General features: G+C 51.4%; 1 pseudogene; it reads right to left on the reverse strand.

Annotated features, from left to right (window-relative positions):
* Positions 1-2783: 2783 nt before the first annotated feature.
* On the reverse strand, positions 2784-3844 carry LOC135005067 (palmitoyltransferase ZDHHC20-like; annotated as a pseudogene).
* Positions 3845-12639: the final 8795 nt, after the last annotated feature.

Here is a 12639-nt window from a genome sequence, read left to right on the forward strand (position 1 = left end):
CGATTAACCTTATTGCCGCGGATACATGCATAGACGGCGAGAAGGCGGGATCGTGGGGGGAGGAGTTACCGCTTCACCATTCAGCCACTGCAGACATTAATGAATTGCGGAGCAGAAACGAATAATGAGCTGAGATAAGACTGCGATGGGTGGTGATACGGAAAACGAGTTTTAAGCAATCCTACATGAATAGACCCCCATGCCTCCCGACACGCCTAGCCCGGGCCCGGGCGCCGCGGGACCAGAAGGGCGCATGTGCTGTTGCCCCCGCAGGTAAACCACTACCCTGAGAGGACTCATCGACGGTGCCTGTATTAGGGACTGAACCCCCGGAGGCGGGAACAGCAGGTCCTCCGGGGGATAGCACCTGCTGTCCCCGTGTGGCACCTATAGCATGTGTGCCCCTACCCCTGGGGGCTGAAGCATCAGCGCCCCCAGTGGCAGAACGCCACTGGTTTCGTCCGCGGGACATACCCTGCCCCTCCTTATGGCCCCTCCAACATGTGCGGCCAGACCCCTGGAGGCTGAGGCAGCAGCATCAGCAGGGGTCAAACGCCGCTGAGCCCCTGCAGGGGGAAAAACCCTGCCCCCCCCCCCCTTGTGGCCCCTCTAAAATGTGCGGCCAGACCCCTGGAGGCAGACTCAGCTGCATCACCAGGGGTCAAAAAACGCTGCTGCGATCCCCGAGGGGCCAGCCCCCGCCTGCCCCTTGTGGCCCCCTAAAGCTGTGCGGCCAGACCCCTGGAGGCTGAAACAGGAGCAGCTCCAGGGGTCAAAATGCCGCTGAGATCCCCCACGCTCTCCCGCCCCGTGTCCGGCCTGCGCACCACGTGCAACGGCGGGGCACGAGGCCAATGCGGGAGCTCACCCGATCGCGTCTCGGGTCCCCCGGCGGAAGTAGCCGCCAGACCGCCGGGGGAAGCACCCGTGAGCGCTCGAGCGGCGGCAGGGAAAGCATGAGGGCTGGGGGACTGGCGGCGGCGGCGAGCGGGAGGCTCCGCTGAAGCCGCCCCAGCCCCAGCAGTTAGGAAGTGGCCAGGGGGGGTGCGCCCTTCTGCATGGCGAGTAGCCATTTCAGCAGGGAGAGAAGAGGGGAGGACAGAAAAAGAGAATAGGGAGAAAAGGAAGAATAGGGGAATAGCAAAGTAAGCAAAGATATGATAGGGGATAGAGAAGAATAAGGAAAGAATATAGTAAAGCATGCACAGAATTGTAAAACAAAAAAACAAGTGAAGAATACGTAAAACAGGGGATACTCACAGGCACAACCTTCTCTGGAAAAAATCCTGAGAAAAAGAGACAGAATGAAGCTCCTGTCTCCTAAAATGTCCGCTAGCTCCTCCTAACACTCCCACTATTCTAATTAAATCCAACCCCCCAAGTCTATTAACTGTTTGATAACCTCCTCATTGTGCAAAGCCCATGCAGTCCTAACGGCCTAGAAGTTTACACTCGCTTGCGCTATTTGCACTCACTCTTCATTATTCCCAATCGTAGTCCACGTGGATTTTAACGTATGAAAAAGTTGATTAAGATGCTAAAACCCCCAAAAAAGTTGTGCCGACCAAGGCGACCATATGTGTGGTGATCATTTGCACCTGTCGACCTTTGTACCTATCGACCATAAGCACTGTCAATCTTTTACATCTCGACCTATTGTTCATGTTGACCTTTTGACCATATTGACCCAGTGTCGGACTGGGGCATGAAGGGCCCACCGGGGGAATGCAGTGATAGGGGCCCATACTTGTGGGTGTGGCCAGCCTACAAAGGGTGTGTGGCCAGCCTCCACAGAGGCTTGAAATACACAATAGACTTGTGCAGTGTAATGCAACATATCTACCATGTATAATACAAGTGCACAGTTTGGACCCTGATCCCTAGAGGAAGGAGTGGGGCCCCAGGCAGTGGGGCCCACCGGTGGTTTCCCCTGTACTCCTGTTGGCCAGTCCGACCCTGTATCGACCTATTGCATGTGGACCATTAGTGGACGAGCTACTGACTGCAGACCTTTACATGGTCAATCTAGAGCCCGCATACCAATTTCTATCATTCAGTCCGTTCCAATCCACAATAATTTTGGTAAAAATATGAAATATAAACACATTAATAATGCACATTAATAATGGCCAATACCATGAAAAATGTACACACAATATGTAGAAGGAATCTGTATGTGTTACTGACAGAAAGGATGGCGGCTGTCAGTATACTGACGGGCATACTGACAGTGGCATTCTGTCTATCGGAATCCCGGCAGCGAGTGCGCCCGTCACGCTTCAAGCCTGGTGGCTCGCTCACCACAGGTTATATTCCCACACATTTTCAACGATCCACAGGTGGAGCTAATTATTTCACTTATGATGTTGTGAGGAGACCTGGAAAACATGCTCTGTTTGGGGTCCTGCGGACGGAGTGTGAGAACCTATGAACTATACCATACACAGCAAATGACTGGCAGTAAATTTGAAATATATCAATCAATATTAACATCAAATATCGTGTAACACATACAGTAGACATGTAACACATCCAAACTTATTTAAACAATATTTAAACATAAAACACTTGTATTATTATTAAACAGAGGGAAATTATTAAAATATTATTATATAACATCAATTACAAGTGCTATCATTTTTTTACAGTTAAATATCCGTTAAATACCAAAAACTATAATAACAAAGTATAAAAGCGTTATATGCTAGAATATGATATACACTGGCAGCACAGTAGTAAAAGCACTGTATGTTAGAATATAATACACACAGACAATAAACGTATCTCTTTCTCATGATATTTATTTCTACTGCACCTCCGTCCCTTATATCAGGTCCAATCACCAAATGGAAAGTCAGCAGTGTAACCCCCACCTCTGATGCGTCTCAGATCTGTACTGGTGTCTCTGATAGACCTGCGGTGAGATGAGGGTGCTGAACTCGAGATCTGCCAGGGACCGTCCAGTAGCCAGGAAGGGCAGGGTCACCACCAGGCGTTGTTCTGCAGGTGTGGATCTCTGTAGGTAGGTGTCATCCTTCTCTATGTAGGGAGAGACCAAGTGCAGCAGCTCCAGAGAGGTGAGGCCAGCTCTACTCTGCATATTTCTCTGGATCATCAGGGAGAAATGGCCGAGAATATCCGTCTCCCTGGCTTGTGTCTACAGGTAGTAGCCAATACCTCTTTTCTTGCCCAAATACGTCTTGGAAGTTCTTGAATCCAAGAGGACGGCCATCTCCTCCAGAGGAGGCATCTCCATAGCGGAATTCTATCGTCGTCCTGTTCCTCACTAAGAGACAGCAGTGACAGATGAACAACATCAGCAATAAGATGGAAAACGCTGTAGATAGACAGAACAGGACGCGGATGTCACTAGTTCTTTCAGTGACCTGGGGCTCATCCGTCCACGTTAGAATGAAGAAGCGGAGAGTCGTCCCAGAAACGAAAAGGCAGGACAGCAAGGAGTACATGATCAGCAGCAGGAAGGACTTGTAATTGGAATATCCTACGCAGTTATTTAGCGCCAGGCAGTGATGATCCTGCTTCAGCACACACATCACAGGTAGAACAGTGGTGGCACCGATCCGGCTTCAGCAGCTGACATCTCTCACAGTATCTGATCTCTGGGATGGTGCTGATGGGCAAGTGTCTAGCAGCTTCCCTGAGAACACGCTGCTTGTCTTCCTGCGTCTCCTGCTCCTTGTACAGATAAAGACCACCGGGATCCAACGGGCCACTCGCCTGCGGCATCGCCGCGCATAAGACAGCTCCACGATGAGCACGCAGTTACCGGCACTAAGACCAAGCAACAAATGTCACCCTCTGGCCTAGTGACCAGATAAATGCTCCCAGGCCACACCCCCATTGTGATGTCACACATGATGTCACTGAGGGACATGGGCAGCAGGGTCACATGTCTACAGCATGTGCAGAGTCAGGGGAGGGATGGGAGCGCTGAATTCTACTATATACAGATTACAGGGCAGCCGGCTTCACAGATCTTCTGAGCATCCACACTGGTCACAAAGCCGCCTGTCAGCTGGAGACTGCCTTCTTTAAAATATATATAGGGGTCTATGTACTAAGCCTTGGAGATAAAGTGGATGGAGATAAAGTACCAGCCAATCAGCTCCTGTCATTTTTCCAACACAGCCTGTGACATGACAGTTAGGAGCTGACTGACTGGTACTTTATCTCCATCCACTTTACCTCCATCCAGGGCTTAGTAAATAGATCCCTTTATCTCTCTTGCTTTATCACTCTCCCAGCCTTAGTATATAGACCCCTTAGTCTACTGGCCAGTCAGAAGTCAGTGAGCATCATCTGTTTTCTTTATTTTTTTTATTGTGTTTGTTTTTACAATGTTTTCCATGTATATGTCATTCACTTGGATTGGCCTGTGTATTGCAGCTTACAGTCACATGACAGTAGATAAACCACCCATTTAGCTACAATTCATAAAGTGCCTCATACAATTGCCGCACTAGTTATGTAAGGGGCAGGGCCAGTTCTAGACCTTGTGGCGCCCAGGGCAAAAGTTTCCTTTGGCTCCCTGTAGTTTTGCCCCCTGTAGAGTTGTTCATCCTGTAGAGCTGTGCCCCCTGCAGCTGTGCCCCCAGTAGCTGTTGTGCCCCCTGCAGCTGTGCCCCCAGTAGCTGTTATGCCCCCTGCGGCTGTGTCCCCAGTAGTTGTGCCACCTGCAGCTGTGCCTCCATTAGTTGTGGTCCCAGTAGTTGTGCCCCACTTAGTGTGCCCACCAGTAGTTGTGCCCCTAGTAAAAAAAAACAACTACTTACCAGCCCAATTCCTGCTTTCCGACCACTGCATTCTGTCTCTGCCACCTGCGCCGCTCATGGGAGAGACGTCATGACGTCTCTCCCATAGCGCCGCACAGAAAGGTCAACTCCGCGAAGGGAAACTAGATGCTACCTCACTGCGCGTCTAGATTCCCTTTGCGGAGAGGACCTTTTCATAACCACCACCACCGCCATCCTAGTTAATAGCGGCTCTTGCCACGGTGGCGGCGCCCCGGAACAGCGGCACCCCGGGCAAAAGTCATGCTTGCCCGTGGCAAGAGCCGCTACTGGTAAGGGGGTAATTCAGACCTGATCGCTGTGCTGCAAAATTGCAGAGGTCTGCGATTAGATAGTCGCTGCTCAGGGGGAGTGAAAATCCGCCCCATGCAAGTGTGTGCGAATGCATGTGTACGCCGTGCAAAAACTTTGCCAGACAGCGGACATCTGCAGATCCGTTCACAACTCACTCACCATCTAATGTTTTCTCCAGTATGTAGAGCCTGTGCAGTCTGTACGTAGCCCAGGACTTACTCCTCCAGTGTGAAGAAATCAGGCTGATCGGGCCGGAGCTGATGTCACACACCCAAAACGCTTGGGAACGCCTGTGTTTTTCCTGACACTCCCTGAAAACGGTCAGTTACCACCCACAAACGTCCGCTTCCTGTCAGTCACCTTGCGACCGTCCGTGCAATTGAAATTCTCGCACCATCTTGTTGCTGCTGTCCATCGCGCATTCGCATTGTGGTGCATTCGCATTGCGGTGGATACGCATGCGCAGTCATTTGATAATCGCAGCTGCAGCCGTCCGGCCTCCAGTGCGGCACCTTCTGCTTTTTCTTCTCTGAAGTAGACGGTGCCTGTAATGAGTATTGTCATTTATTTGCAGTTTTCACTAATATATGACAATATCTGGAGGCTGACCGAGCCTCGGTGACTGTGATCAGAGTCAGGGTTAATGCCAGAGGAATTATTAATAGACACAGTCAGGATTTTTGGACGTTCAATACATTGATAAGAGAGAGGATTATGGATCAGTGCAATCATGGTTAATGGCAGAGATTCGGAACACCTGGAATTCCAGAGCACAGGAGATAATGCTAGACAATGGTGCATATACTCAACAATAGGACAATGCTGGAGCCACTTTGTTGGGTTAATACTGTGTCAGAGGCGGACAACACGGATTGTGTAATGGTTAGCATTGCTGCCTCACAGCACTGAGGTCATGGGTTTAATTCCCATCATGGCCCTAACTGTGTAGAGTTTGTATATTCTCTCCGTGTTACATCTGCCCCACCTGCAGTGTAGTGAGGTTTTGCCCAATTGCTAAGTTTTTGGGTTTGCTACCAAACCTGATAACCCCCACAGGCAATAGCATCTCTTGGCGTGATAGTTATTCTATGAGTGAATGCCATAGTTGTCTTGTTAGCTCAGAAAATAGCCTGAACACATGTCTGTCTCGACTTCTGCAGAACCTCTCTCTGCCCCGGCTGCTGCAGCACTTCTCTCTAATGTATTGTGAATTGGTACTATTTTGTAGCCACACACCTGCCCAATGAAGCCATTTATTTATTACCAGTTGTTTATATAGCGCACACATATTCCGCAGTTTTTTAGAGAGAATATTTTGCCATTCACATCAGTCCCTGCCCCACAACACAACAGGGTTCATTTGTGTTGGGAGCCAATTAATCTACCAGTATATTTTTGTATTGTGGGAGGAAACCGGAGCACCCAGAGTAAGCCCACGCAAGCATGGGGTGAATATATAAACTCCCCAGGTGGGAATCGAACCCATGACCTCAGTGCTGTGAGGAAGTAATATTAACCATCTCACCATCCGCATTGCCCTGCCCTTATATTATTGTTGCAAGTGTTCGGCTCACACTGACCCTATTTTAAGCATTGGGGGCACCCAAAGGAAACTTCCGCTCTGAGCTCCTCAAGGCCCTCACTTCAGTACAGCGGAAGGGGGGCGCCAAAACATAACCTTGCTCCATGCACCATGGCACCTAGCTACATCTCTGCTCACAGATATATTTTCTCTCTTTAGCTGCCATATAGGAAGCACAAGCATCTAAGAGGTAACAGACACCCTTTTGTATTTTTGATAAAGCAGAGATCCCAGTTAGTACTTGAAGTTGTTTCTAAACATATAATGCGGTATTCAATTCTTTCCACCCCCTTCCACACCCGTTCTGTTTCTGCTGATGGGAGTGGTGTAATCATTTCCGCTCACTACCCCTGGGGTAGCGAGGGCGCCCAACCCTTTACGCAGCTGAACCTGATTACTGTGGGCACAATATGCGTGATAACAGGAAAACATTAGAAAGCTGATTGGGCGTGATATGTCATTTGAATACCGCCCATAAAGTGTTTTCCTGTCTGTCGGTGGTGAGTGTCACCGCTGTATTCCATTTGGGGGTATATGGGCTTTTACATGCTTCTAGTGGCAGATAGTATACCTGCTATATGCTGAATATATGACTCTCTCACTGACTTATGCAGATGATAACACCTTTTACAGTATGTAACCCCAGGTTATAATTACCACTGAGGAAGATGGAAATTATAGGTTATAGTTTGTCTATCTATCTATCTATCTATCTATCTATCTATCTATCTATCTATCTATCTATCTATCTATCTATCTATCTATCTATATTATATATATAAACCAGCGTTTTGTCTAATGACAGTAATGTATTACATAATTTAATTGTGAGAGAAATGTATAACGGTATTTATTTGGTTAATGGTGATAACTCCTGCAGATAAGCAGTCAGGGGTGCGGGGAAAGGACGTCCTAGGTTTCTCTGGTAGCTCTGGCATCAGCCGTCCACACGAGGAGAGTGGGAATGGACGTGGCTCGCGGCAATAGGATATAACAGGAGGCTGCAGAGTGACAGTTGGGGACGTTTGTGGCTATGGCACCACGGTCTCGCCCTGCTCCCTCCCCAAGCCCCTCCGGCTACGGTGCCGCGGTCCCGCCCTGCTCCCTCCAGCTCACTCGGAGACGCACGTTTGAGGAGCATCTTGCAGCGGCAGCAGCACATTGTGAAGTGAGTCACTGCCAACAAGTTTGTATCCCTGGGTTATATACACGGCTGGCACAGGTCAGCAATATATATACCACTGCCCACCAATGGTTATTTTAAAGCCAGTAATATATACATTGCTGGCACAGTCCAGCAATGTATAGGTTACTGGCGCCACTGGCCACCAATGTATATGAATAAGTTGGTAATGTATACATTGCTGGCACAGCCCATTATGTAACTAGACTTTCTATTGAAAGATTTTCAGCAAAGTCTATCGCCTCCTGAAAATCTCTTGCTCTTTGGGAAAATATAGCTCAGTGTGTATGCACTAGTCTGGGTGAAAGATATATCTTCCAGATATGTCAAATGGTGCCCATACACTTGTGCTATGCCCCGCGACACGACATCGCAGGCCATCGCACCTGAACTGCCAAAGTGATTACCATGCGATCATGCGATAGATCGCATGGTAATCACGTGATGGGCACGTCACCGCCGAGTGGGAGTAGCCTCCATTCGCTCCCGCGGGTGCCCATCGCACCGATTATCTCACAAGTGTATGGGCACCAAGAGTCTTTTGAAATGAAAATCTCCTAGTGTGTATGGGCTTTTAAACAATGTCGTTATGCTACAATGTGAATGCAATAAAACCTGACAAAAGGTCGGCAGTAGTACATGGTCGCCATGAGAAAGACTGCGTAGGTCATGAATGTGGCCGAGACAGCATAAACTCGCCGGATGTGCATGCGGCACGCTTCTTAATGCATCACTCTGGCACGGAAGGGGTTACATTTTTATGGGAGGAACTGAAGAAAACCTGCCTGGATTGTGATTGGCTGGATTCGGTATAGGGGTTGGTCTGACTTACATATAGTCTTCAGACCTAAGACACCCTGTCTCTTCCTGGTTTTCCGTGAGACTGATAAGTACAGCTGCTTTATTATTCCTTCATTACTTTATTATCCTTTTATTTCCTAACTATCCTCTCTCTAGTCAAGTACAGCTGCTTTATTATTCCTTCATTATTTTATTATGCTTTTATTTCCTAACTATCCTCTCTCTGATCTTTCCCTACACCTCCTTCTATTCTCTCCCTGCTTTCTCCTATATCTTCTACCTTTCCTGCCTTGTGCTACAGGGGGCTTTTCCCCTCCCCACTCTCCTTTTTACAAGGGCCGAAAAGGTGCACTGCTTGACCTTTGAGCAGCACGGCCTTCCTCCGCCCGGCTCACGGACTCTGCTGTGGTCCGTGAGGCCCGGGGTAGACCCGCTGCAGCTGACTCTGTGCGCACGCGGCCGGGCTCAGACGCCCGCCCGTGCTCACCTGCATCCGCGCTCTCCGTCTCTGTCCTCGTCGCTGGCCGCGGCGGCGGACGGAGCGGTGGGGGGTCTGGGAGCATCTGAGGCGGACTTACAGGGACGGTGTTCTCCCGTCCCTGAACCCGCCGCACGTGGAGCTGGCGGCCGTGCAAGTCGCGCGGGGGGGTGCTCTCTCCATTCGGCTCGGCGGCTCCCTCCTGTCAGGGGGGGGGGGGGCAAACTTATTGAATTTTTAGCGTGGGTCAATACTCCCGTCCCTGAACCCGACGCCCGTGGAGCTGGCGGCCGCGCGGGTGGGGGACGGGAGGGGACAGCTCTCCCTCCATGCGGCTCCCTCCTGCCAGGGGGGCAGCCTCTATTTATTGTCATGTGGCTCAATAATCCCATCCCTGAACCAGCCACACGTGGAGCTAGCGGCCGCGTGAGTCGCGCGCGGCGGGGGGGGAGACAGCGCTCCCTTCATGTGGCTCGGCGCCCTCATTTTCTTGCATGGCTCAGCACACTAATCCCCTGGGCCGCCGGACGTGAGGGGTCTGGCCAGCACATGCGTGCCGGCACTCATTCAATCACCAGGGGGGCCCAGATGAGGCCTACTCCCTCTGGTGCTGCTAACTACGTTCCCCTCCCGGTCAGTGCCCTCCCGCGACAGGGCGAGGCGACACGCTCGCTCTGCGGCTGCGTATGGGCTGTTGCCGATGGTCAACATTGCAGGGCCCGTCAGGTGGGGGCGTGCCGCGTCCGCCCGCATGGTACGGGCCACCTGGCATCTCCTGCCATGGTTTGGGACCCGCGGCGCCAACCCCCTTTCCGGTTTGGCTCGTGTGTCTCTTCTGCCGGTCTCAGCTGCCGGTCACTCGCCCCTTCCGGGGGCGGCGTGCGCAGGCGAGTTGTGAGCGATCTGGCCCCTCCCTGCATTTTGGACATCTCCTTACGACACTGCAGTGGATGGCCCTCAGTCCGACAGTCCTGCACAACGGATGGTGTAATGGTTAGTATTACTGCCTCAAAGCTGTGAGGTCATGGGTTCGTTACCACCATGGCTCTAAATGTGTGAAGTTTGTATATTCTCCCTATACTTGCGTGGGTTTCCTCTGGGTACTCCAGTTTCCTCCCACAATCCGGTAATATAATGGGAGATTAATTGGCTCCCTACAAAATTAACCCTAAAAAGAAGCTTACTCTCTCTAGCAGTTATGACTCTCCGGTTTCCCATCCTGAGGCCAATGCTCGGGATAGGAGGAGGTCTCGGCACAGGCGGTTCGGCCGGGGTTTTATCGCAGCAGGACGTAGGTGCCGTGATACCTGCAAGGGCGGGCTCATACGGGTCCTTGCTCCCGACGTGAGGTTTGCAAACCTCTCGTGGGGCGCTCGACTCGCGTGTCGGGTTTGATCTTAGAGCGCCTGCCGCGGCGCCCGCACCCTTGGTGGACGCCACCGTATTGTCCGCCATTTGTGCCGCTATCGTGTCGGCGGTGGCTCCATTGTTATCCCCCGTAACCGGAGGACGGGGGGCGGCCCACTGCTTCTTTGGTGTATGGCATTGCGCGTACTCTTACCCCGCTCCTGTCCTCTGGTGCGATGGTCGCCCCGCCAGCACCGCTCCCGGCGGCTGTGGGACCAGTGGGGGAGCAGGGGCACAATGTCTTTTTGTCTCCCCAGCAGTGGTCGTCGGATCGGGAATGGATCGGTCGGTGCATCTACAAGTCGTCTGGAGCCTGCTGGATCGGATGGAGTTCCCCCTCGTGCAGGCGAGTCTCCATTGGACCCTGCCTGAGGGGAGCGCGGTTACCCCCGTAGCGGCTTGGGATCAAGTACTCAGTCCTGCTCCTCTAGCAAAGGTAACAATGTGCGTAGGTTTTGCCAGCATGCACATTAGGCGCAAGCGTCGGGTCACGGACTCCTTCCTTGCCTACACGTCCTCGGTTTGCACGGTCAGGTGTAGTAAATGGCGCGAGCGCCGGTGTTCAACCTCTTCAGCTCGCAAGGTGGAGCCGGGCAACTTTCACAGCGCTAACTCGGCAGTACAGCATGGGCTCGGGCCCCGGGTCCGGTACCGGATCCGTAAGGGCCAATACGTCAATATTTTGCTCTTACTAGCGATGCTCATGAAGCCTTGCTTTCAGCTACGTAAACAGCCGGGTAGCAAGGGCGCTTCGCGCTCCTACCCAAATTGGGTTATATGCATGTTTAGCGACGCGTCATGTTACTTAGCTACGTGCCGGACTAACACATACCTTCATGCGCTATCAGTTCCTTATACACGTTCTGTACCATCAGTACACAGGGTCGGCTTGGCGACGTTTCCAATTAGGACTTCCAGCGCAAACAGCATGGGCGGCGGATCTTTACCTTCGGTAAGTAGGTAGAATTCTGCGCGGAGCTGACGCAGGGTTCCGCCGGCGCTTAGGTAGGCGGTATAGCGAGACGATGGCCTCAACGACCTGCCTCTCGTTCTGCCGGCTTTCTGCGCGCGGGGCATGGCATATGCTTCGCTTTCAATACTGCCCAATGCGACTTGGGGCGGCGGGGTCGTTTTTTGCCACTACTGCATTCAGCTGTGGCGGAGGCCACGGGATCAAGGACTGCCCCAGTACAGGGCACGGGGGTAATTCCGGCACGCAGACCTGTCCCCAGGCGCTGGCCACGGCCCCCACCCCACTCAGATTTCGGGCGCTCATGCCTTGGCTGCGACAGTACCCGCTCGGGAGTTTCTTACACTCTGGAGTTTCCGGACGTGCTCCGGCGGAAGGTTGAGGCTGAAGTGTCGTTGGCCAGGATGATAGGCCCTTTCCAGGAACCTCCCCCGTACCAGGTCTTGTTCCCCGTAGGCATTGTGCCCAAGAAGACCGCACGAAAATTTTGGCTCATCCAACATCTTTCCTGTCCTCTCGGGTCATCGGTTCCTGATGCTATCCCTTATTATCCGTGTAGGGTCATTTACCTATCTTTTTACTCGGCCATAGACACCATTCGGTCGTTTGGTCCAGGGCAGTGATGTGTCAATTGGACATTGAGTCAGGGTTTCGACTCCTCCCGCTACACCCTTTCGCCCTTCGATTTAGGGGCTTCGAACTGGTCGATGGCTACTACATCGCTCTATGACTCCCTGGGGATGGTTCTCTTTCTGGCGCATACTTCCACAGAATCAGTTCTTTCCTCCACTGGTGTCTGGAGTAGAGATGAGCGCCTGAAATTTTTCGGGTTTTGTGTTTTGGTTTTGGGTTCGGTTCCGCGGCCGTGTTTTGGGTTCGAACGCGTTTTGGCAAAACCTCACCGAATTTTTTTTGTCGGATTCGGGTGTGTTTTGGATTCGGGTGTTTTTTTCCAAAAACACTAAAAAACAGCTTAAATCATAGAATTTGGGGGTCATTTTGATCCCAAAGTATTATTAACCTCAAAAACCATAATTTACACTCATTTTCAGTCTATTCTGAATACCTCACACCTCACAATATTATTTTTAGTCCTAAAATTTGCACCGAGGT

This window comes from Pseudophryne corroboree, chromosome 1 (genome assembly GCF_028390025.1).
Source record: "Pseudophryne corroboree isolate aPseCor3 chromosome 1, aPseCor3.hap2, whole genome shotgun sequence".
NCBI lineage: Eukaryota > Metazoa > Chordata > Amphibia > Anura > Myobatrachidae > Pseudophryne > Pseudophryne corroboree.